Below are 23,799 nucleotides of genomic sequence, written 5' to 3'. Positions count from 1 at the left end.
AGCATAATACAAAATAAGTATGGTACAATGGACCAGGGCTTGGGTTTGGAATAGAAGTTCTAAATACAAACTCTGCCACTAATTAGTTTGTGACTTCTATAGTCCCTTCAGCTCCCTAAAATTGAAATTAAGTTTCCTCATCTGTAAAAATGAGGCCTTAGAGATATTGCCCTTTGTTGTTAGCACGAGAGGGCTAATATTCCGTAGGATTTGTCCTGTATAATTTAACACTTGATTGGATACGATTTTGAAATCCTGTATCTTTATAGATTGCTTTGTAATTGTTTTTATATTTGGTTTTCCCTTTACAAGAACCATTCTATCAATCAATGATGAGCTCAGTACATGCTACTTTAATACTCAAAATATCCTTGATTTTATCAGATACAAGGAAGTATCTGATAAAATAAGATAAATAAGATATTTCTTCCTCCCCCTGCTTCCCAATATCCCTATACTTTAGGCTATGCTAAAAAAATATGTCATCTCATGGTTTTCCCTTTTGATGACTTTGTGCATAACTTTAAAGCTGAAAAGGAACATTAGCAACCTAACACTTTCATTTCACTGAGGATGTTGGAGGCCTTTCATAAGAAGGAATTTGCTGGAGACTAGGCATTGACCCACACTTAACACCGAACACTAAGAGCAAAATGGGTTTATGATTTAGGCATAAAAAAAGAGATAAATAAATTAGAGGAACAAAGGATAGTTTACCTCTCAGACTTGTGGAGGAGAAAGGAATTTGTGACCAAAGATGAACTAGAGACCATTACTGATCACAAAATAGAAAATTTTGATTATATCAAGTTAAAAAGCTTTTGTACAAACAAAACTAATGCAGATAAGATTAGAAGGGAAGCAACAAATTGGGAAAACAGCTTTACAGTTAAAGGTTCTGATAAAGGCTTCATTTCTAAAATATATAGAGAATTGACTCTAATTTATAAGAAATCAAGCCATTCACCAATTGATAAATGGTCAAAGGATGTGAATAGACAATTTTCAGATGATGAAATTGAAACTATTTCTACTCATATGAAAAGGTGTTCCAAATCATTATTGATCAGAAAAATGCAAAGCAAGACAATTCTGAGATACCACTACTCACCTGTCATATTGGCTGAGATGATAGGAAAAAATAATGATGAATGGTGAAGGGGATGCCGGAAAACTGGGACACTGATGCATTGTAAATGGAGTTGTGAATGGATCCAACCATTCTGGAGAGCAATTTGGAATTAAACTGTTAACTTTTGACCCAGCAGTGTTACTACTGGCTTTATATCCCAAAGAGATCTTAAAGAAGGGAAAGGGACCAGTATGTGCAAAAATGTTTGTGGCAGCCCTTTTTGTGGTAGCTACAAACTGGAAATTGAATGGATGCCCATCAATTGGAGAATGGCTGAATAAATTGTCATATAAGAATATTATGGAAAATTATTGTTCTGTAAGAAACGACCAACAGGATGAATACAGAGAGGATTGGAGAGACTTACATGAACTGATGCTAAGTAAAATGAGCAGATCATTATATACTTCAACAACAATACTATATGAGGATCACTTCTGATGGAAGTGGCTATCTTCGATAATGAGAGGATCCAGTTCAGTTCCAGTATATGAACAGAACCAGCTACACCCTGAGAAAGAACACTGGGAAATGAGTGTGGATCACAGCATGGCAACTCCTTCTGTTATTGTCACTTGCATTTTTGTTTTTCTTCCCAGGTTGTTTTTATCTTCTTTCTAAATCTAATTTTTCTTGTGTAGCAAGGTAACTGTATAAATATACATACATATATTGTATTTAATATATACTTTAGCATATTTAACATGTATGGGACTACCTCCTATCTAGGGGAGGGAGTGGAGGGTAGGAGAGGAAAAGTTGGAACAGAAGTTTTTGCAAGGGTCAGTTTTAAAAAATTACCCATGCATATGTTTTGTCAATAGAAAGCTATTAAAAAAAAAAAAAAGAGTCAGGATTTTCATTCCAAATCCCAAGCTCTGGCACTTTCTTCTTTGTTATCTTGCTAGTGTGCTCTGAATTCAACCTTTGGCAAGGAAGGCTATGTTATTTGAAGACTAGCCCTAGCTGTGGCAGATTTCATCAAGCTTGAAAGGCTTTGGATGCAGGTTCAAATTTAACCTTGCTTTGTGACTGAATAGATCATCTCTTCTGCCTCAGTTTCTTCATGTCTAAAATGGGGATAATAATATCTTCCACAGGGTTGTTGTAACTATCAAATGAGATGATACATATATATGTGTGTGTGTGTGTGTGTGTGTGTGTGTACTTAGTAAACCTTAGAAAGTTAAATAAATTCTTCCTTTTGTGATTTATCTGGTTAAAAATTTCATTTTTCTCTACACCCAGTTTTAGAGACATCATCAAAAGGTTGGCCATGAGATGATGGATTTTGTTTTCAACATTAGCCTAGGCTATATGAGGGTTATGTTCTTCCCTTCTGGAGAGATTCATGAAATCAAGGATATTTTTGTAACTATCATGGTATTGAGCCTCAACATTGATTCTCAGAATGGTTCTTGTAGAGGGAAACGAAGCTATATTTCTTCCTTAGGATATTGATATCCCCACGTTCCAACAACTATTGACCAGTTCCTTGTGGATATGTATTGCCTGCAGGAAATTCCATTATCTAATACCTTCAGCCACTTAGAGTTCTTTTAATCCTTAATAACTGACATTTATATGTTCCTTCAAAGTTAGCAAAGCACTTAGTGTACATTATCTCTGAAAGTAGATTTTGTAGGCTATTATTAGCCCCATTTTACAGGTGAGGGAACTGAGGCTCAGAAGAGGAAGAAGACTCGTGTATAGTACCATATGGTAGTATTCAAACTCTGTTTTTTTTCCTGGCTTGAAATCTTCCTGGTGATAACCCATAAGTTGTGTCCACTGGAGGTGCTTCAGGGAGGATATGGGGAGTAGGGGTGGGGTAGGGGCAGGGAGAAACTCTGCTAATTACATGCAGTCTAGCTCAGGAAGTAAACCAGCCAGCTATGTCATCTTCACTTACAAAAAGGAAATAACAACAGATAACCTGAAACAGTTTCATTTGGAACTCCATTCTATACCGCACCATGAATGTCACTTCTTTTCAGAGACAAAAGGAAATAAAATACTGTTGGATTTTGGATTGTACCTTGTTCCCCCCCTCAAAAAAAATTTTTTTTTTTTTTTGAAAGCACACTCCAGGTTCTTGGTGCTCAGTGTTAAATAAAAAAAGGCATGGTAGTTAGAAGATACTCTTAGAAATAATATATGATTCACTTTCTCAAGAAATAAATATATAATCACACTTAATAATTGCATTTTGTGGCTAACACATTTCCTGAAAGATATGCTATGTGGGTTGGTGGTGGCTGGCCACGGGAGAGCTGGGAGTTGGAATTTTGTAGGAGCAGTCATCAGCTTGTACCTGGAGGTGGGCCAGGCCAAGTGGGTGATGTAATAGGTTCCCTTATCTCCTAAGGGGGGGTGGGGGTGGGTACGAGTACTGTAACTTTAAGCCTTAATTGATGGCTAGGAAGGGTTATATATAAACAGAGCTTTATATGATCAATGCTGGAAATCTGCAACTCTCTTTCTTAAGCATTTTCAATGTGGTATGTTTCCATCAACTCTTGAAGTCATAAATTAAGTGGATTGAATAGCCAGTTGATTCTTACCTTAGTACAACATTCTTGAGGGTTAAAATTTTATCCTTCTGTCTTATTTGCAAAACTTGTGTTGACTTGAAATGGGTTTGAAGATGGTAACTAAAATCTGGATACTCTATATAATTGTATTGAATTATTCTCCTTTTGTTTTTATATTATTGTTCAGAAGTGATCAGTTCGGTGTAACCCCATTTAGGGTTAGTTTTTCATTTTCTCCTCCAGGGTCATATATGATTAGTGCTTGAGGCCAAATTTGAATTTAGGCTGATGGATGGGGCTCTTTTCAACAATGAGATAATTCAAACCAGTTCCAATGATTTTGTGATGATAAGAGCCATCTACACCCAGAGAAAGGACTGTGGGAACTAAGTGCAGATCAGAACATAGCATTTTCACTCCTTTTGTTGTTTGCTTGTGTTTTGTTTTTTTCCTCAGGTTTTTCTTCCTTCTTGATCTGATTTTTCTTGTGCAACAAGTTAACTGTATAACTGTATACATATATTGGATTTAACATAAATAAATAAATAAATGTGGGGTGTATGTGTGTGTGTATGTGTGTGTGTGTGTGTGTGTGTGTGTGTGTGTACTTTTGTTGTTGTTTTGATTTTGCTGAGGCAATTGGGGTTAAGTGACTTGCCCAGGTCACTTGCCCTGGAAGTGTTAAGTGTCTGAGGTCAGATTTGAACTCGGGTCCTCCTGACTTTAGAGCTAGTGCTCTATCCACTGCCCTACCTAGCTGCTTGGATTTAACATATATTTTAACATATTTAACATGTATTGGACTAACTGCCATATAGGGCTGGGGGTGGGAGGAAAGAGGGGAAAATTAGGAACAGAAAGTTTTGCAAGAGTCAAATGTTGAAAAATTACCCATGCATATGTTTTGTAAATAAAAAGCTTTAATAAAATAAATTAAAAACAAAACAAAAACAAATTTGAACTTAGGAAATTGAATTTTCTAGACACCAAGCCCAGCATTCTGCCCTTATTCCCCTTTGCTCACTAGTTTTTGCTTAGGAAAAGCAGGATTGTTTAATTGTTTTAGTTGTGATCAACTCTTTGTGACCCCAATTTAGGGTTAGTTTTCCATTTTCTTTTCCAGGGTCATATAATTAGTGTCTAAAGCCACATTTGAACTTAGGAAATTCAATTTTTTTGCCTTCACCCCCCAACATTCTGCCCTTATTCCCCTTTGCTCACTTGTCTAGTCATTTGCCTAGTAAAACCAGGACAGTTGCTGTAATTGTGGATTTTTCCATCTTTCATCTTTTAAGCAAATGACAGCCTAAAAAGAGAGTCATTCTCTCCCGACCTATTTCAGAATTCAAGATGGCAGGTCACTGGTTGATGAGTCTAGATAATGGGCCCTTCACTAGAAAAGAAACATGGAAGGGAAGAAGAAACTATAGAAGTTAAGAGGTTTGAAAGATAACACATATAGGAAGAAGAACCCAGATATGAACTCAACTTCTCTAACTTTAAATGTATGTACTCTTTCTGCTAGCATATGCCTTCTTAAGCCTTTGACTCGAAAATCTGCCAGACTGGTTTAATCCCACTACAACTGGCTTTGCAAGGAAAGAATGGTCAAAAACAGGAGACCCGTTCCTTTTGTGAAGTCCAAGAGCTTAATCTGAACATTCTCATCTGGGCCCTCATCTACCCACTGACCCCAACCCATCATGGATGCCTTCTATCATTCAAGGAGGGAAAAATGAAGGTGTCTTGAAGTTGCCCTTTCCATGGAGTTGGCTCTTGTCTCCTAGCACTGAAGCAGCAAGACTTGGATATATGAGCTTCTTCTTGTTGATACTTTTCCTCATCCTTTCCAAAGCCTAGTTTCAATGCACTTTAACCCACAAAACTTTTGTGGAACCTAATCATACTTATGTGTTATACCGAACAGCATGGAGGATATAAAATAAAAGTCCTCAACCTGAAAGCATTTTGTAGTTGGGGATATAGAACTTTGACCAGAAAGTGAGGAAATAGACAGTTATTTAACCAATAAGTATTTATCAAGCCCCTACTATGTGTTGGGCACTGGCTAAGTGCTCGGGATAGAAAATAGAGCAAAAGATAGTCCAGGCCTAATCCAAGGGAGAGGATATTAGTGAGTGATGGGAGTGACTAGTGGTATAGGGGAGAAAGTAGGATTTGAGTTGAAACCTCGAAGGATGCAGTTTGGATTTGAAGAAGAGACCAGGCATCCATAATGGGTTGGGGTCAGGGGGTGGAAGGTGTGCGATGAGGGCCCAGATGAGAATGTTCAGATCAAGCTCTTGGAGTTCACAAAAGGAACGGGTCTCCTGTTTTTGACCATTCTTTCCTTGCAAAGCCCATTGTAGTGGGATTGAACCAGTATGGCAGATGTTCGAGTCAAAGGCTTAAGAAGGTATATGCTAGTGGAAAGAGTACATACATTTAAAGTTAGAGAAGTTGAGTTCATATCTGGGCTCTTCTTCCTATCTGTGTTATCTTTCAAGCCTCTTAACTTCTATAGGCCTCAGTTTCCTTCTGTAAAAATAAAGGGTTGGAATGGAACATTCTTCCAATGTCAGGACCTCAAATAACATGTTCCATTTCAGGTATAGGACAATTAGCCTTTATATATATATATTTTATTTACATATTCATGTAAATATATAACATATGTGCATATATATATATGCACATATAAATTTTCTTGCAGGGCAGATTTGTTTGGTACATAGTAGTCACTTAATATATTTTTTACTCATTAACTAAAGGAGATAAAAAATATACTTGCATTTTTACTGGCTGTACGCCGTGCTTAGATCGCTATCTCCTGCCTTCTTTGGCTCCCACTATGTTTCAGATAAAGTCTTCTTCAAGGAACCTTTCTGGTCCTCCTTAATTTTAGTGCTTTCTGTCTGAGATTATCTCCAATTTATTCTGTGCCCATTTTTTTCTACATGGCTGCTTTCATGTTGGCTCTTCTATTAGAGCTCCCTGAGAGTAGAGATTATCTGTCTTTTACCTTTCTTGGTATCCTCTGCCCTTAGCACAGTGCTTGACACATAGGAGGTGCCTTATAAATGCTTGTTTGACTGACTGACTTTCCTAAGCTGTATAAATTCATTCAGAAGGGACTGTTCACAGGATCTCAGTTATGAGATTCTGTCCATTCTATATCTGAAAAAGTCTCCCAATCATCATCACTTGTTTTCATAATGAAGTATCAAGGTTTGTAGAATTGTGTGTGTGTGTGTGTGTGTGTGTGGTTATATATATGTGTAATATGTCTGTTATGTCTTTCAACATGTCTTCGTTTGAAGATTACAATAAACCCCTGAGGCAGGTATTATTTCCTTTAAGTATACACGTATCTTATCTGTTTGCACATTATTGTTTTTCCCTTGACCTATTTTATTTTTTCTCTCCATATCCCCTGTGCCTAAAATAAATGCTTGTTGAATTAAATTATCCTTATTTATTTTACAGATGGGGAAATTGAGACCAAATAGAAAGTGTTTTGCAAACCTTATAACTGAGAATTGGGGGGGGGGGCAGGGAAGGGGGCAAGCTAGTAGCACAGTGGATAGAGTACTAGCCCTCAAGTCAGGAGGACCTGTGTTCAAATGTGGCCTCATACACTTAAAACGTGCTAGCTGTGTGACCCTGGGCAAGTCACTTAACCCCAATTGCCTCAGCAAAAAAAAAAAAAAAAAAAAGAGAGAGAGAGAGAATAAGGGTGGCAGGATTTGAATCCTGGTCTTCCTGAGTCCCAAATCTTTGCTCTGCAGAGCCTTACTCCATACTGCCACCATTGTTAATCCCCTGCGGCTTCCTCTGCCAGCTCCCACACTCCATTTCCCACCCCTTTAGAAGGCTCCGTCCTTTTTCTTAGGTATGAATGCTTGATTATTTGTTCATGATTTAAAAAGCCCGTTTGAAAGGCAGTGACTAAATAATAGATGGGATTTCTAGTTCTAAATAAGCAGCTTCCTTTCAGAGCAGTAGCAGGAAACAAAATGAAGGCCATTTGGCTCTGCCTCTCCAAGCAGGGGCTGGCTGCAGAAAGGATGGAATGGGTGGGCCTGGCCCTTTCCTCTGAACATCCCACATAGGTGGAAATGTGCTGCTTCCTGCATGCGCCTGTGAAGTCCGGAAGGGGATGGCCGGGAGTTGGGCTGGGAATTTGGGTTAGCAATGGGAAATGGATTGCTCCCCTCTTCAGTGGCGAGCTTAGATGTGTTCTGCTCACTGTAGCCGCCTCCATGTTTGAGAGGCCGTAGGGCGAGAGTGTAAGCTCCATGAGGGTGAAACCTTGGCTATTTTACTCTCACTTGGGTCTCCCACTGTCAATATGGGTGTCATGCAAACATATTTCACATTTTGTGGGTAAGTTGACCCTTTCTCATTTCATCAGGTATTTAAAAATGCATCACCTTATGGAGCAGCCTTGGGCTTTTAAAGCTCTTTTTCATTTCATTATGTTGGTTCTGAGTGAGACTGGGTAAAGTTTTCTCAAAAAGTCTATGAGATGGAGCAGACGAGACCTTAGGACTAAGTCACATAATCCCTGTTCCCAGAGGTCTGCAGGTTACAGAAAGTCATATAATCTCAAGGCCTCTAAATGGTCAGATCCTAGCTTAGCTTCAGGAAGTGACGTGTCCTACAGGAAGCAGACAACATTGGTGACCATTGGTCAGTAAAGTAATTGGGGGATTTAGTCCATCCAATGAAAAGATTTGGGTCTTGTGCTATTTAACCAGCTTTACTGGTTTGGACTTGTAAGATCAAGCACATGTTGGGAGCTGAGATGTCTCCTGGGTGTCTGGGCCTCTCCCTGCAGGGAATAAATAAATGCTTTCCCTTTGTACCTGAAGATGTCTCCGATTAGTTAATTTGGGGAAGGGGGGCTAGCATCCATCCCACGCAGTCCTTAGACAAGAGGTGAGAAGTTGGTTTCTGGACTACCCCTTGAAGCCTTTCCAAGTTTATAGAGGACTTAGGTTTGTAAAGTACTTTTCTCACAACAGTTCCATAAGTGAGTAGTGCTAGTTTTTTAGAGAAGAAAACTCAGGATCCAAGAGGTCAGGCACTTTTGAGTCTTAATCCCATGAGAATGTGTTAATTTTTTCCCCTTTCCATTACTAAATGTAGTCAATAGACTTTTAGATTTAATGAGTTAAAACTATGTGACCCTGGGTAATCTCTCAGAATTAGTTTGTTATTTGTAACATGAGCATGAAGACAGAATTTATGAGATGCCTCATGTAAAGTGTTTTGCAAACCTTCAAATGCTATATAAATGCTAGCTATTATTATAGCTGCTATGTTATTGGTCTTTGAGAATCCAGACTTATTTCCATGCTGTGATGAATCAAACAAATATGAGTTTGGCCCATAAATGCCCAGTAAACATTTATTGAATTCTTCTTTTTGGTGGTAATGAAAGGGTGGGAAGAAATTGGACTAGCCATGTGAATAACAGACAGCCTTGAGATCCTTACAACAGGTCAAGGTCCAGATTCTACCTTTGTGGAAGAAGTAACTGTATGCTTGATGGGACTGAAATGGTCTTCCAGTACCTGAAGTCTGTGGCCCTTGGATAATGGTGAGGATGGCAAATCAGGGGCATCCCAGAACGTGAAATCGTCTCCATTCAGCATTCAGATGCAGTTGGCCAGTTGTGATATTCTTCAGGATTAGTGATCAGTATGTATGTGGTAGGGTTTTCATTTCCAAAGCTGTTTAGGCTCTTAGAGTGAGTTAGTTTGAGTTAAACCTATAATCTGGGGTTCAGAGATATCTTGGAGTAGAGTAAAGGGGGAGGTGTTTCATCCTTAGGAAGCGAGTTGCAAACTAATAAGGAAATTGCAGCTCTTTGTGTAATACTGGAGAAACTGAGGCAGGATAGAGATTAGATTAGAGATTCAATTAATATTGAATATTAATTAATAATTAATTAAATGGGAGAGATTTACTGGGACCAAATGGATCCATGGTTTGGTCCCAGGGCTGGATGAGACTGTTGTCTCCAAGAATCCAGCAAACAATGAGAGTTCTCAGTGACCTATAGACACATGGCTCAGACTCAGGGGGATTGAAGAGCAGGGGGAGTCAGGGTGCTGAGAGCAGGAACAGAACTCTAAGAATCCGGTTCTGACAGGGTGAGGGGAAGCATGGGGGGAGGAACCCTGGAGATGGGGAGAGGCAGCTTGATAAGATGGTATCTGACATTCTGGAAGCTTGGAATGGGAAGAGGCATTCTGATATTCTAAAACAGTGGTTCTCAAACCTTTGTTCTCAATATCTTCATGTTAAAAAAAACTATCGAGGATCTGTTCAAAGAGTTTTTGTTCACATGGGTTATATTTATAGCTATTTACTATATTAGAAATAAAAAATAATTTTGAATTTGTAGACCCTCTGAAAGGGTTTCAGAGACCCCAACAATTCTTTGGACTACACTTTGAGGACCACTGTTCTAAAACATAAAATCTTTTATGCTTATCAAATACTCTGATAAAGAGGGAGGGGAGGTTTTGTAGGATTGAGCTTTGAGAAGCAGGAAACTGAGTCAGGACTGGGTCAGGATAATTATGGAAACTGAGAACTGTGGCGAACATTTGAAGGAAGGAACTGTCTTAATTTCACCTCTTCTTTCCTTCCCCACCCCCCAGAATATCATAGGTACCTAATATGTCCTTATTGATCTGATTGATCCATAGGTTGTGTTATTCTTATACATCAGGATTTGTAAAAGCAGATTTATTTGACAGAATAAGACTGTGGACTGATTCTAGTCTGTATTTCCTGACTGGCTAGCTATATATAAAATAGAAGCAGTTGGACCAAATGGATTTTCTAAGTGAAGTTGTAAGACCGCCGCCACTTTCTCTGCAGGTTTTTTTGGATCTTGGACTTGGATCTCAGGCATTAGTATTACTTTGAGAAAGTCAAGTAATCTCTGAGCCCAATGGTCTCATCTGTAAAAACTGGGGATGGTAATGTTTGAATTGCTTACTTGATGGGGTGATTTTGAGGATAACATGAGATGACGCATGATGTGAAGCATTTGTATGAGATGTAGCCTGGCGTTATAATGGTAGGATGGGACAAAGGGCAGGGGATGTGGAGTCCATCGCCTTTGATTTCAGTCCTAGTGTTGAGGTTGGGAAAGGCGACTCCAAAAGTTTGGGTCACAGATCGGTGTCACAAGGTAACTCAAAAGGAGAATTTGCAGGCTTGAACCCGTCTCCTAGTCGAGGGGCAAAGTTTATTGTAAGTAATGCCATTACAGAGCAAGCTGGAATTTCTAAAAAGAAATTAGTAGAGAAAGAGAAGCAAGGGGGCACTTTTATCCAGCTTTTTATCATAGATATGTTAATTCTATGGCTCAAAGGTAGGAAGGAGTAGTCTTGGGAATTTGGTTCTCCTTGACCAGATTATTACTGACCAAATCATCAGTCTGCAATGGATTGTGGCGTGGTTTTATTCACTATTGTCTCAGGAGTTTGATCTGTGGGATTATCCTGAAGCCAGAAACTTTCTGACTGAGGGATGGTCAGAATCAGACATATTGGGTGTGGGAATTTTTTGAGGCAGACTCCAAAGCCAGAAGATCTAGAATCACTGACTTATTGCTGGAACAGACCCTCCTCCCCTAAAATGAGGGGACCACAAGATATTATATTACCAGCTCTGTCAGCTTGGACATGTTCTGAGTCTCAGTTTCATCATCTGTAAAATGAGTCAAAATATCTTTTCTTGAGCCTGTATTTCTGATTTCTGGATTAAGGACTGGTTTAAGAATCTGGAAGGCCCTGGGGTCACATTGCTGACTGGGATACAGATAACATGGGGGATTGTGGATAGGGCTTACTTAAGCTCCCTTGCTCCAGACAAATCATCAGTAAGACTATCAGTTACATGCAGCTGCTGATATATCTGTCTATCTGTGGAGGAATCTTGTCACACTAGGGATGGGGGTGGGGGATTCCCCACATGTAAGAAACCACAAGTCTGGACCCAAAACCCTTTCACTTAGGCTATTAGGAGTTTGCAATTTAACTAGCTGCAAAGCAGGCCTTCAGATTTTTATGGTATTTTGCTCTTCTTGTGTAGATAGGTAATCTGTTATTCTTATGGATGAATCTCATTGGCCAGAGAAAATAGGATTGCAGTTGTTTGATTCAGGAAGTACTTATTAACCTATTTAACCTGTTCTGTGCCGATATGGACTTGAAAACTGCAGACTTGATTCCATGTTTACTACCTTTGCTGCATTAGCTTACCAGGTCATTTAAGAACCAACCTACTCTCCCAAGAACCACCTGTTGAGGCTTGCAGTTCTAGAGCCTCTGGTTGTCCTGGAATTTTACTGCATGCAAAGTCCTCTGGGGAATCTGGGGCAGGGACTTGGGAATTTTTGTTATGCAGAGATTTTTTTTTATTGTTATGCTTACCATCTAGGGATTTGACCTGAGATTAGCTGCTTGAGTGGATGGAGGAGGGCCCTGGCCCTGGTGGGAGTTATTCTTGTGGATTGGGGCTTTTGAGGGCTGTAGTACTCTTAGGCCTTTGTGGCCATTAAAAAAAATTGAGTCTGGTTTTAAGAACTATGGTATTTTCTTTAGCCCTCCTTTTACCTTCTTAGTTCAGCTAATTAATCCTTTTATCATAATCTTTTAAAGTGACATTTCTTTTTTCTTAAAAAAAATTATTTATCCCCAGAACCTTCATCAAAAAGAGACATTATCAGTATACAAAGTATGAGTGGATTGCATATGAAACTGAATTTGCTAGGTACAGTGTGCTTCTTTTAAAAAAGCATCTTAAATTTAACCAAAACCAAAATGGTCCCTTTTTTGTTTTTGTCTTAATTCTTTTGTTTTATCCTTTTTGTTCTGGACGTTTAAAATTAATTTAGAACAAAAGAATACAAAGCTAATATTAAAAATTCTGTCACTGTATTTTATTTTCCCGCCAAATGGAATTAAAATGATTCTTAAACTAGATGCCTTTGTGTTCCTTAGGCCCAGCAGCCAAAGAAGCCTCAGTCAGTGAAATCTGGATGTTGTCGGATTGCTTTTTCTGTTCATTGCACCGCTTGCCTTGGGGGGCTCCTTCTCCCGAGGGTGCCAAGTTTGGTTCAGCATCCCTCCCTTGTGCTGCCTCCTCTCCACCCCCATCTCCCCACCAAGGAACCAAATACCTCTGTGGAGACAGATGACAAAAGTTTCTCATGACCCTGTTTACCAGCTGGGCAGGGGGAGGAGGGGAGACGAGAAACACCACCACCTGCCTGCCATCTGCCTTCTTCAGCTTGCTTTTTGTTGGACCCCTTTCTCCAGTGTGAACACCCCCACCTCACCCCCTCAAGGAAATCAGCCTGAGACCTTCCCCCTTCTGCCCCCATCTTCTGCTTCCCTTTGGGACTGAGGCTTGTCTTTTGAATGAGCTGGCACACAGCAGCTGGCATCTTGGCAATGGAGTACCCGGCCACGGCTGCAGGGCTCAGCTGCAGCCCCTGGCCTGGGGCCAAAAGCGTGCCCTCGGTGGCTCTCTTTCTCTAGCCATCCATCCTTGCTTTGTGCCTGGGCGCCCAGCGGGCTGTGTCCCCCATTTAAAAGCCACTCAAGTCCCCCTCTCTACCAGAAAGGGCTCGGCTGGCAGGCAGAACCACGACAGCAGTTGTTCAGGCCGGGCTGGCTGGGCCTGTGGCATGGGGAGAGAGCCATTTCTCTTTGTTACCAGATCTCTTGTGTTCTTGCGCCCCAACACAATAAAGGCCTTCTCTGGGCCGTAGCTTGAATGAAGCTCTTGTGACATAAATCTTCTGGCTGATTGCAAAGGAATGCCAGCCCTGAATGTGCTAGGATCTCAACAAAACCTCCTCCTCCAGCCCTCCTCCCTCTCCCTCTTCCCCCTCCCCTTCACCCCCTCCAGGCTTGAGCTTCTGATTGCTAGGGGAACTGAGTTCTCCCTTTGTCTGAAAGTTCCTTCTCCTGGGGAATTTTACTTTTTAATCTCATTTTTTCCCCTCCCATTTTTATAATGATGACTCTTGGGGTTCTGTCTAGGCAGAAGGAAATTTGGATCATGTTAAGGTGTTCTGATAGGGGATTAAGATGAAAAATTTGCTTGGAGTTGCAGAAAGTGTTTTTTTTTTTTTTTTTCTTTTCGCTTTAAAATTTTTTTTTGCTTTCCTCTTAGTTCAGATCTGGTCTCAGATTTACTAGCTGTGTGATCCTGGGCAAGTCAATTAACTTGTGCTTGCCTCAGTTTCTTTACTAGCTGTGTGATTCTGGGCAAGTCACTTAACTTGTGTTTACTATTATGGGAGCCATAGGCTAGTGGCTGCTGGGGATCTAATTCTGATCAGTAGAACAGATTCCTTCATGTGAGAGGATGATAACCATACAAGGAGACTGAGAGGCAGTTGTATTCTCTGACCTGTCTCCTCTTCCCTCTTGCCTCCAATTTATTTCATTCTCTATTCACAAGCAACGTCTAAGATTTGTTATTCCTTTAAGTGATATGATTCATAGCTGTGGGGGCTTTTGGAGAACCTATAGGCCCCTTCACACTTAGGCATGGTTCTCAACAGTTTAACCTCAGTTTTTTCATCTGTAAAATGATCTAGAGAAGGAAATGGTAAATCATTATCTTTGCCCAAATGGGGTCATGAAGAGTTGGGCACGACTGAAAAAATGACTGTATAAAACTATTTCTATCCTTTTTAAGTTTAAATAATATTATCTACTCCAATCCAGCAAGCATTTTAAAAACATTTATTATGTGCAAGGTTCTATGCTGGGAGCCCAGGGATTCAGAGACAAAATCAGAAATATTGACTAGCATTTATATAGTGTAAAGTTTGCAAAGAAAATTACTTAGAATCTTTGGTCACAACAACCCTGTGATATGTGTGCTATTATTATTCCCATTTTATAGATGAGGAAATTGAGGCACAGGGAAGTAAATAATTTGCCCCAAACGATCCAGTTTCCAAATGTCTGAAGTAGGTCTTCCTGGCTTCAAGTTCCATCAGTATTCCTGTTTGTTTGCACTCAACTGTAGTAGTCAGTGACATTCCTTTTTGTTTTGGCCTATTTCATTGCATGGGCTTGGAGAGTGGGAGTTGTTACACAGAAAGTTGAGTGTTTAAGCTGTTTTCTCCTACTGTGGACGTGGTTCTCACAGCCTGTAGTGTCCATTCTCCATGGTTTCTGCCTTTTTTCTTCCCTTTTGTCTGCATAAGCAGGATAAAGTTGTCCTATGGAAGGTTGGTTATTGTTCAAATGTCATGTCACCTAGAAATGAGATGAGTTTCAACTAATCTTCAGTGAAACCCTAATTTTCTTCCTTTTTGCATGGCTGGCAGGGATGAATCTTATCCCCCTTCCACTTCAATGAAGCCATCTCCTTTGTTCTGATAACTTGAATTTGCAGCTACCCATGTCAAAGCCTTTGCTTGGAGTTGCTGTACGGTGACATTTGCCTTCATGGCCATATATCTGTGTTCTGGTTTTACTTTTTATTGTCACAGGTTCAGACTTATATTCCTATGGTGTTATTCTATGGCATTGAGACCAAACTGGTATCGCCCAGAGGGCAGTGATTCACGGTGGCTGTAAATGAATGGATGATGTTCAGTGTCATTGGATGGAATTTCCAAATGAACAGGATTTTAGATCCACTTGAATATTTGCACTGTATTTTTCAGAGTCCCCTTTGCAGCTATTATTAATAGTTGGGTCTAGTTGGCCATTCACTTTTGGGATTATCCAAATTTATTTCTAGTGATGTCATACAATTCTTAAGTATCCCAAGAAAGAGTTAATTTGAATTTGCTTTAAAAAGTGCAAGAATTAAGAGACTGTGATAGTTTCTGGACAGACTGTGCCGTAGAACCAATGAGGAACTTTGAAGAAGGAATAAAAATCATGAAACCAATGAGGAATTTTGAAGAAGGGGCTTCAGAGAAGCATGTATGATGGAAAGAGAAAATAGCCTGGTCACATGGTGAGAGGGAGGGAAGAGAGGTGATTAGCTTAGAGTGTCCTGTTGTACTGCCTTGGTGTGAGAATGGGAGGAAGGCCAGAAGTCTATTGATTGGATCTCTTGGGGGGAACTAAAGGAAGGAAGAACTTAGACAAAAAGTTTAATGGATGGGTTTAGTGTAGATGGGTAACATTCTGCATCTGTGGAGGGAATTTCCAAATGGATAGGATTTCAGATCCACTTAAATATTTGTATTATACTTTTCAGAGTCTCCTTTGTTGCTGTTATCTAGCTGCTCCCAGTTGGCCAATCATTTTGTCTTTGGGATAATCTGTACTTCTCTCTGGGGAAATTAGAAAATTCTTAAGTATCCCAAGGCAGAGTTAATTTGAATACACTTTAAAACGTTCTATATGTCACTTTTTTAGGTGGCAGACTCCCACACCAAAATTATGGTAAGAAGTTGACTTCACAGCATAGAATCAACAAAAAATCTTAGCAATTCACTAGACTCTTTTCAAGCTTTTTGAGGAAAAAAGAAATGAGATAACCCAAGATTATTAGTCTTGCTGGAAGTCTTTTTTATTAGATGAGGAGCCAGTGTAAGACCCATCATAGCAGAGTCTGTTTGGGATGCAATATTATTACAGTATATATATTTCTTTATAGCATTTTAGGTGAATGGATAGATGATGTAAAGTGTCATTGGATGGAATTTCCAAATGGATAGGATTTTAGATTCACCTGAATATTTTCATTTTTTCAGAGCCTCCTTTGCAGCTATTATTAATAGGTAGGCCCAATTGATCACTCACCTTCTGGATAATTCACATTTATCTCTGGTGATGACACACAGTTCTTAAGTCTTCCAAGACAAGAATTAATTTGAAAGTGTTAAAAATTGGAGACCATGATGCTTTTTGGACAGGCCAGATGGATTTATTTGAATCTTGCTTTATTTTATTTTATTTTCTGAAATAATATAGTGATTTAAGTTTTGCAAAGCAATTATATAATTTTTTTCTTACAATCCTTTAAATAGTTGCTATTGTTATCTTCTTACTGATGAGAAAATTGAAGCTGAGGGTATGTTAAGTGATTTGCCAGGGTTACAAAGTTACTAATTAAGAAGGTTTTGAACTCAAGTCTTTCTTATATCCTTACTGTGCCTTTCTCTTCATTGTTCTACTAAAGCTTTTAACTGACACTTGGTTAAGTTAAAGTTGATGTGTGTGTGTGTGTGTGTGTGTGTGTGTGTGTGTGTGTTGTTGGGGGGATTAAAATGGGAAGGGGGGAGGAGAGAAAACATGAGTTTTTTGTTTTTCCCCATGCCAAACTAGAGTTGTATTTCTCATTTGTAAACTTAGAAAGAGACATATTTAAGTTTTGGCAATCATTTTGCTTTTGTCCTCTTTCTAGGAGACCTAGAATTGAATTGAATTGATTTGATTACATATTGATTAATAGGATAAAACAAGTCTTTTCCCTGGAACTCAAATCTTGCTTTGAATTTACTGTTCCTCCCCTTTCTCCCTCCCCCTCCCCCCTTTTTTTTCTGCCAAAGGTTCTTATAACTTTATTCCCTATTGAACTAACCTGTGGGTTACTACTCTGCAGGAGACTTAGCACTCACCCACTGTGTCCCATTTTTCCTGATAGGGATTGCTGAGTTGATCTACCTTAATAATAATCAGGGTTTTCCCTGATGATTTTCAGAAGGAGGTAATGGGAATAAGTGTTGGAAGGAGAAGGACAAAAAGCATATAGCCTTCTAATTTGCAGGCTTCATTTGAAATTCTTCATTTGGTGCTGCTTAAGTAGCTGTTCTTGCAAATCAAGTTACTGAACATTAGAAATTCAAACTGGACCTATGATTTCATTGGTAGAAAGAATTTGTAGGTGAGTGAAGTTGCCCTTTTTTCTTCCTAGGTGGATCTGAAGCTGTCTTGGGCATTGATTGAGAAATGACGTTACTTATCCTATGTTACAAAGCTGGTACATTTGAGAGGCAGACCTTGAATCCAGGATCTGTTAACTCCAAGAGTAGCTCTCATCACCATGCTATGCCTCTTAAAATTATAACTTATATGTATTTTTGCAGTAGGAAAAAAAGGATTAATTTGATTCTCTCATTTCTTGCCTTATTGTTCATTTCTGGGACATCTCTTTATATAAAGGATAGGTCCTTTTTAGCCTTTTGACTTAATTTTAGAATCTGGAATGTTTAACAGTTTAGAGTTTTTGTCAGATGGCTTTGATTTTCTCCTAGGTCTTGACATTTTTTCCCCCCTTTGTCCCCTGATATGCTAAAAAAAATTTGATTTTTCTTTATTTTTTTTTCCTTCTTGACAATTTAAGCTTTTTATAGCTGCTGCTTCTTAAAGGCACCCTAACTCTTAGAGGCATTTGTTACAGGCATTTTTGTGTGTCACTTAGAAATAGGCCAAAATACAGCGCACGTTAAATAATTCTTTTCAAGAGTATGTGTTCATAGAGGTCCCTGTCCAGAGATGGGAAGGAAGACTTATTACCCAAGGATTTGTTTCATTGCTGATCTTGAGTTTCCTCTTAAGAAAAAGAGTTGAAACTTAAAAAAAAAAAGCTGCTATTGTGTAAAATCAACAGTCCCTGTAATAATAATTCTAGTCATAATAACAATAACTGATGCATATGGCTTTACAGTTTGCAAAGACCTGGTACATACATGATTTCACTTGATTAAAAAAATTGTAGCAAGCTCATGGAAAATCATCCCCATTCTGCCCCAATCTATATCTTGAGAGTAAAAGGTAGAAAGCATATTGAATTAACGCTAAATCAACTCTGTTAGATAGTTATAGGCATAAAGGTCTAATAGATTTATAATAAAAAAATCTTATCATGAAAAATCTTAGTATGAAAAGTTGTCAAGCACTAGGCCAGAGGTTCTGAATCTGAAATCCATGAATTTGTTCTTATATTTTAACATTTCGAATGTGTATTTCATTATAATTGATTTCATTTGTAGCTTTGTGTATTTCCTCTTATGCATTTGGAAACATTTTGACAAGGGCTTCATAGGCTTCACTCCATTGTCAAAGTGGCCCATGATGCAAAGATGCAAAAACTGTTAAAAACCTGGAGTAGGCAGGAAGGAAACAAGCATATGTTAAATTAAATGCCTACTATGTGTCAGGCACTGCAGTAAGCACTTAGGATCTCATTTCTTCTTGATAACACCCCTAGGAGAAGGGTGCTGTTATTATATGCATTTTAAATTTGGGAAACAGATTGGATTCTCCAAGGTCTCATAGTTTGTGAGACTGGATTTGAACTCAGCACTCCATCCTCTTCCCTATGCTTCACTAGGCAGGAATGATGGCTTAAAGAATTTGAATTCTTGGAGCACTTAATTATCTCCAGAACAGTTGTCAGATGACTGGGAGTGGACTGGACCACATTAAAAATATAATTGGAACATGTTTAACAAAATAAATAAAAATATATTATGTTATAGATAATGTTGATTTGTGATTTTCTAAGTCAGTATGGTACCTGCTGGGATTTTCTTTCTGCTTTTATTTGGCACCACTGCTTAGAACAAGAATGTCATGCTCTTCTTGCTTCTTTTTTCAATATTTTGCTATCAATCTGCCATCACTAGCTTTCCTTTCTTTTCTTTCTCATTCTGAGGATGCTGGCATGCCATCTGGGCTGTTCAGGAATTGTTCCTTGTTCCTAAAAGTCATGTATATTAGTTAAATTTTCTTGAGTGTCTTCCTAGCTAGAAAGAAAGCTCCTTGAGAGCAAGGACAGCTACTTAAAGTATTATCGCCAGAAATAAACATCCAGCTGTACTAGGCTACTTGCATAATAGGCATTTAATCATCACACTTTGCAGATTGATTCTGGCAGATTCTTAAGTAGGATATAAAGGAATCTGGCCTGTTTAAAAAGCATGCTGTGAAAATTACATTATGTTCTTATGACAATCTGTGGCCCACTGTCTTAATTAGGCAAGAACTTTGAAAATCTGTTCATGGAATTTTTTTTTCCTTTCAACTGTATATTGTAAACCAGTCTTTTTTTCCCCCCCTCTCTTTATGTTCTTAGACAGCAGAGACTGTCATATCATTGGAAACCTTCCACTATTTTTTTAAAGTTAATTTTTAATATTCTGAACATAAAAGCATCACATAAAATGGGCATTTCCATATCCATTAGAATAGAAAAAAGATTGATATCTATGTGAAATTGTAAATCTTGATATATTTGAGAAATCTTTATTTGTACGATAAATTCAACATGTAACTTGTTTGTGATTTTTTTGTTGCTTTCCCTTTCCTGACCCTCTTCTCTCCCTCAATCTTTCATCTTGTCTCTTTCTGCTCTATTTTCTCTTCCTTTTCTCCTTCCCGCTCCCATTTTTCTTTCTCTGTTCGAGTTCTTCTTTCCTATACACCCCCAATTTGAAAACAAAATCTTTGTATATAAATATGCATAGTCAGGCAAAATAGCTTTTCACAGTGACTTGTCTATATTTGGAGAATAACAAGTCTGTTTTCTCTTGGGCATTTGTTAGTCTTTGGGGATGATACCTGTGGAGATCAGGTCTTGAAATGCCCCAAGGCACCATATAGTCTTGCACCATAGCCATACCTAGGTTTATGCCATTTGAATTACTTGGAATTTAGCCAGATATAAGATACGCTTTAAGATAAGATATAATTCATGGTAGCTGTTTCTGCTGGAATACCATCTGTTGTAACTGGACTAGGTATCCAGTGTACACCAGTCACCCTTATACCTTCACTCCTACATTGGTGTTCTTATTAAACTAAAAATCAGCATGTTATTAGAAACTAGGGCATTCTGAACAGTTCTGTGATGGTAGATTGGGTTCTGGTCAAACAGGTTTCTGAGGACTCTTTGGCAGCTTTTTCTTAGTTTCGGTTATATTTCTGCCCAGAGAAAATAGGGATTAAAAAAATCCCAGTCCTTCATTAGCATTAATGTAGCATGATAGTAAGAAACCTATACTGGACATCAAGAAATGTCTTGATTACTCTGCTATTTAGTAGTGTGATATTAAATAGGTCGCTTCAGTTCTCTGGGCCACAGTTGCCTCATCTGAAAAATAACGTTATTAGACTAGATTTCTTAATATTTAAAAAATCTATTTCTGTAACTTCTTATACTAGTGAAATACTTTAACTACTTCTTTTTTGAGCCTTTCTTCCCCCTAACTCTCTTTAGGCTCAGTTTGCTGAGAGGCAAGACGAAAATTACTTGACCATTGAATTGGTGGTGATGTTGCCAAGATAAGCTAATTAGTTGGATTTGGATTCTTTTTTGGTTGTCTTAGAAGAAGTGATTTGAGTATGGGAGATCAGGAGAAGTCTTAGGAGATATACTGGAGTTAGATGACATATCCTATTGGATCGCTGAATAACAGATTTAGAACTGGAGGACACCTTTCTCTTGAGGGCAACTCTTCTAACTCCTTCATTTGGCAGATGATTTTTAATTTTAATCTTTATACTGATGACTAAGAGATCTGTATATCTAGTCTTAGACTTTCTCCTGAGTTCCAGTCATTCTTCATCATAAGGCCATATTTTCTCATTATTCTTGTGAATTCAGTTTTTAATCATTGCTTATTTGGATGGATTCCTGAAAATTGAGTGTTACTGAGTTCTTTATTGTTTAGTGATACTGTAATTTATAATTGTATTCCAAGAATTTTTTAGCTGATAGGACTGCCTTACAGGACCAAGTAGTTCATTTGCCTGACTTTTCAGATGAAAAAATTAAGGGCCTCAAAAAGTAAGTGATTTGTAAGTCATAGCAAGATTATATATTAATAGATTGTAAAGTGTTTGAGAACAAAGATTGGTTGTTGTTGCTTTTTTTGTTTATTTTGCTTTTGCATATTCAATTCTTGGTATAGATCTTTGAACCTGTAGGTATATACTAAATACTGATTGAATGGATTGGATTAGAATCCAGTTCTTCTGACTTTCTCATTCAGAGTTTTTATTTTTACCTTTGAAGAGTAGACAAGGAAGTGATACATTTTGAGGAGTATTAAGTTTGATCTCAGGTTTTCTGGGATTTGATTGTACTAGTTGCTTCTAGCTTGATAAAGTCATGGCATAGGAAATAGGGCACTTCTTGAAGGCAGATGAGTTGACACTGACTATGTGATCCTAGACAGGTCATTTTTAGATGTTGATATCTTTGATTAAGAAGGCCAGATTTTTTTGAGACAAGAAAAGTAGGCCAGACGTGTTAAACATTTCTGCCTAGTGCATATTATCTCTGGGAAAATACCATTCCTCCATGTGACTGATAGGTGGGGCAGAAATTGAGAAAAACTTGAGTGCTAATGAAAGAATTTACCTTAAAAATCCCAACCAATATGTGTGATTGGATTACTCAATTTATCTTTTTAGGAGGATCTTTGACTTCCAAGCGACTACAGAAGTGTGGAATTGTGAATAGACTGCCAGGTTCTACAAAGCAAAAAGAGGTAAACCTTAGATCTTTGAAATCAAGTGCTAGGTAGGGTCTTCTTACAGCTAGCTGCAGGGGTGCTGGTCTTGCTGCTACTCATGTCCCAGCTCCAGACATTCCCCATGCTTGGAATTTTCTTCTTCCTTATCTCTTCTTCTTGATTTCCCTGGCTTCCTTCAAAATCCAGTTAAAATCCTACCTTCTAAGTGGAAGTTTTTCCTAATCCCTTTTAATACTTTTAGTGCCTTCCCTCTGTTGATTATCTCAATTTTTATTCTGTGTATTTATTGTTTATAAGTAATTGTTTGCACGTAGTCCCTCTCCCATTAGATGGGAGCTTCTTGAGAACAGGTACTGCCTTCTGCCTTTTTTGATAATCCCCAGTACTTAAGCATGGTATCCAGTACATTGTAAGTGCTCAATAAATGTTTATATTGATTGACTTAATGAAAGGGTAGAACTTCCCTTAAAATGGAATGATGTTACTGCCTGGTTCATAGGTGATGTCTTGCTAAGGAATATTGCCAAATTATAGGAGAAGGGTTAATTCATATGTGTGTAATTAGTTACCTCTGTTGATGTCTTTAATTGAATTATTATGCCATAATCTCCCTGAGAACCAGGATGGACTCTATTTTATTTTAACTTTGTATTTTCCCTATCAATCTAGCACAGTGATCACCCAATAGGGGCCTTAATAGTTTTTGTTTAATGATTGGAGATGGTTGAATGGAAATTTAAAAAATCTTTTTCCAGTTATGTGTAATTAATAGTTAACATTCTTTTTTTTTTTTTTTAATGTTGAATTCTGAATTCTCTCACTCCTTCTTTGAGGCGGCAACCAATTTAATATTTATTTATTTATTATATATGTATTTATTAAATTTCTATTTATATGTATTGTCATGTAGAGTATTTCTATATTAATATTATTGAGAAAGAAAACACCAAGAAAAGACCAATAAAAATAAAGTAAAATAATTTTTAAAAAAGTGTGCTTTGATTCCCATTCAGATGCCATGAGTTATTTCTCTGTAGATGGATAGGATTTTTCATCATAAGTCTTTCAGAATTGTCTTAGATGCAAAAAATAGGTAAGGCATTCACAGTTGATCCATTGTATGGTATTGGAGTTGTGTATAAAGTTCTCTTGATTCTATTCTCTTCATTTTGCCTCAGTTCATGTAAGTCTTCCCAGGTTTTTCTGAAAGCATTCATCATTTATAAGTTCACAACTCCATTATCAATGTCCCTATTTTCCCACATCCCCTCCATCATTTGTCATTTTTTTTTCTGTCATATTAGCCAATCAAATGTGAGGGGCTATATTGAAGTTGTTTTAATTTGTATTTTTCTAAGTAACAGGGACTTATAATATTTTTTAAAAAACTCTTCATACCCATATCTCAATTGGGCAATGTATTATAAATTTGAGAAACCAGGCCTTAGAGAAATTTAATGTTAAGATTACCCCTTTCTCCTCTCTTCCTCTGCATTTTGACTTTCCTTTCAGTCTTAGCTTCATTGGTTTTGTTTGTGCAAAATCCTTTTAAATTTAACATAATCAGAATTAGCCATTTTCCATCCCATAATGCTCACTAGCTCTTACTTGATCATGAACTCTTATTTATAAACTCT

General features: G+C 38.1%; 1 protein-coding gene across 2 annotated transcripts in view; it reads left to right on the top strand.

The window, feature by feature from the left end:
* The window catches only part of TSPAN14 (tetraspanin 14), a 91,101-nt gene that overhangs the window by 14,056 nt on the left and 53,246 nt on the right, over positions 1-23,799 (top strand). The window contains exon 2 of one of the 2 annotated variants that reach the window (XM_051981972.1): positions 22,101-22,177. The exons of the other annotated variant lie outside the window; for it this stretch is intronic. The gene's annotated coding sequence lies outside the window, so the exon portion shown is untranslated. The remainder of the gene's footprint in view (positions 1-22,100; positions 22,178-23,799) is intronic. 2 annotated transcript variants of the gene reach the window in all.

Source organism: Antechinus flavipes, chromosome 2 (genome assembly GCF_016432865.1).
Source record: "Antechinus flavipes isolate AdamAnt ecotype Samford, QLD, Australia chromosome 2, AdamAnt_v2, whole genome shotgun sequence".
Classification (NCBI taxonomy): domain Eukaryota; kingdom Metazoa; phylum Chordata; class Mammalia; order Dasyuromorphia; family Dasyuridae; genus Antechinus; species Antechinus flavipes.
The sequence above is the reverse complement of the archived record's forward strand: the minus strand, read 5'-3'. Positions and strand labels throughout refer to the sequence as shown.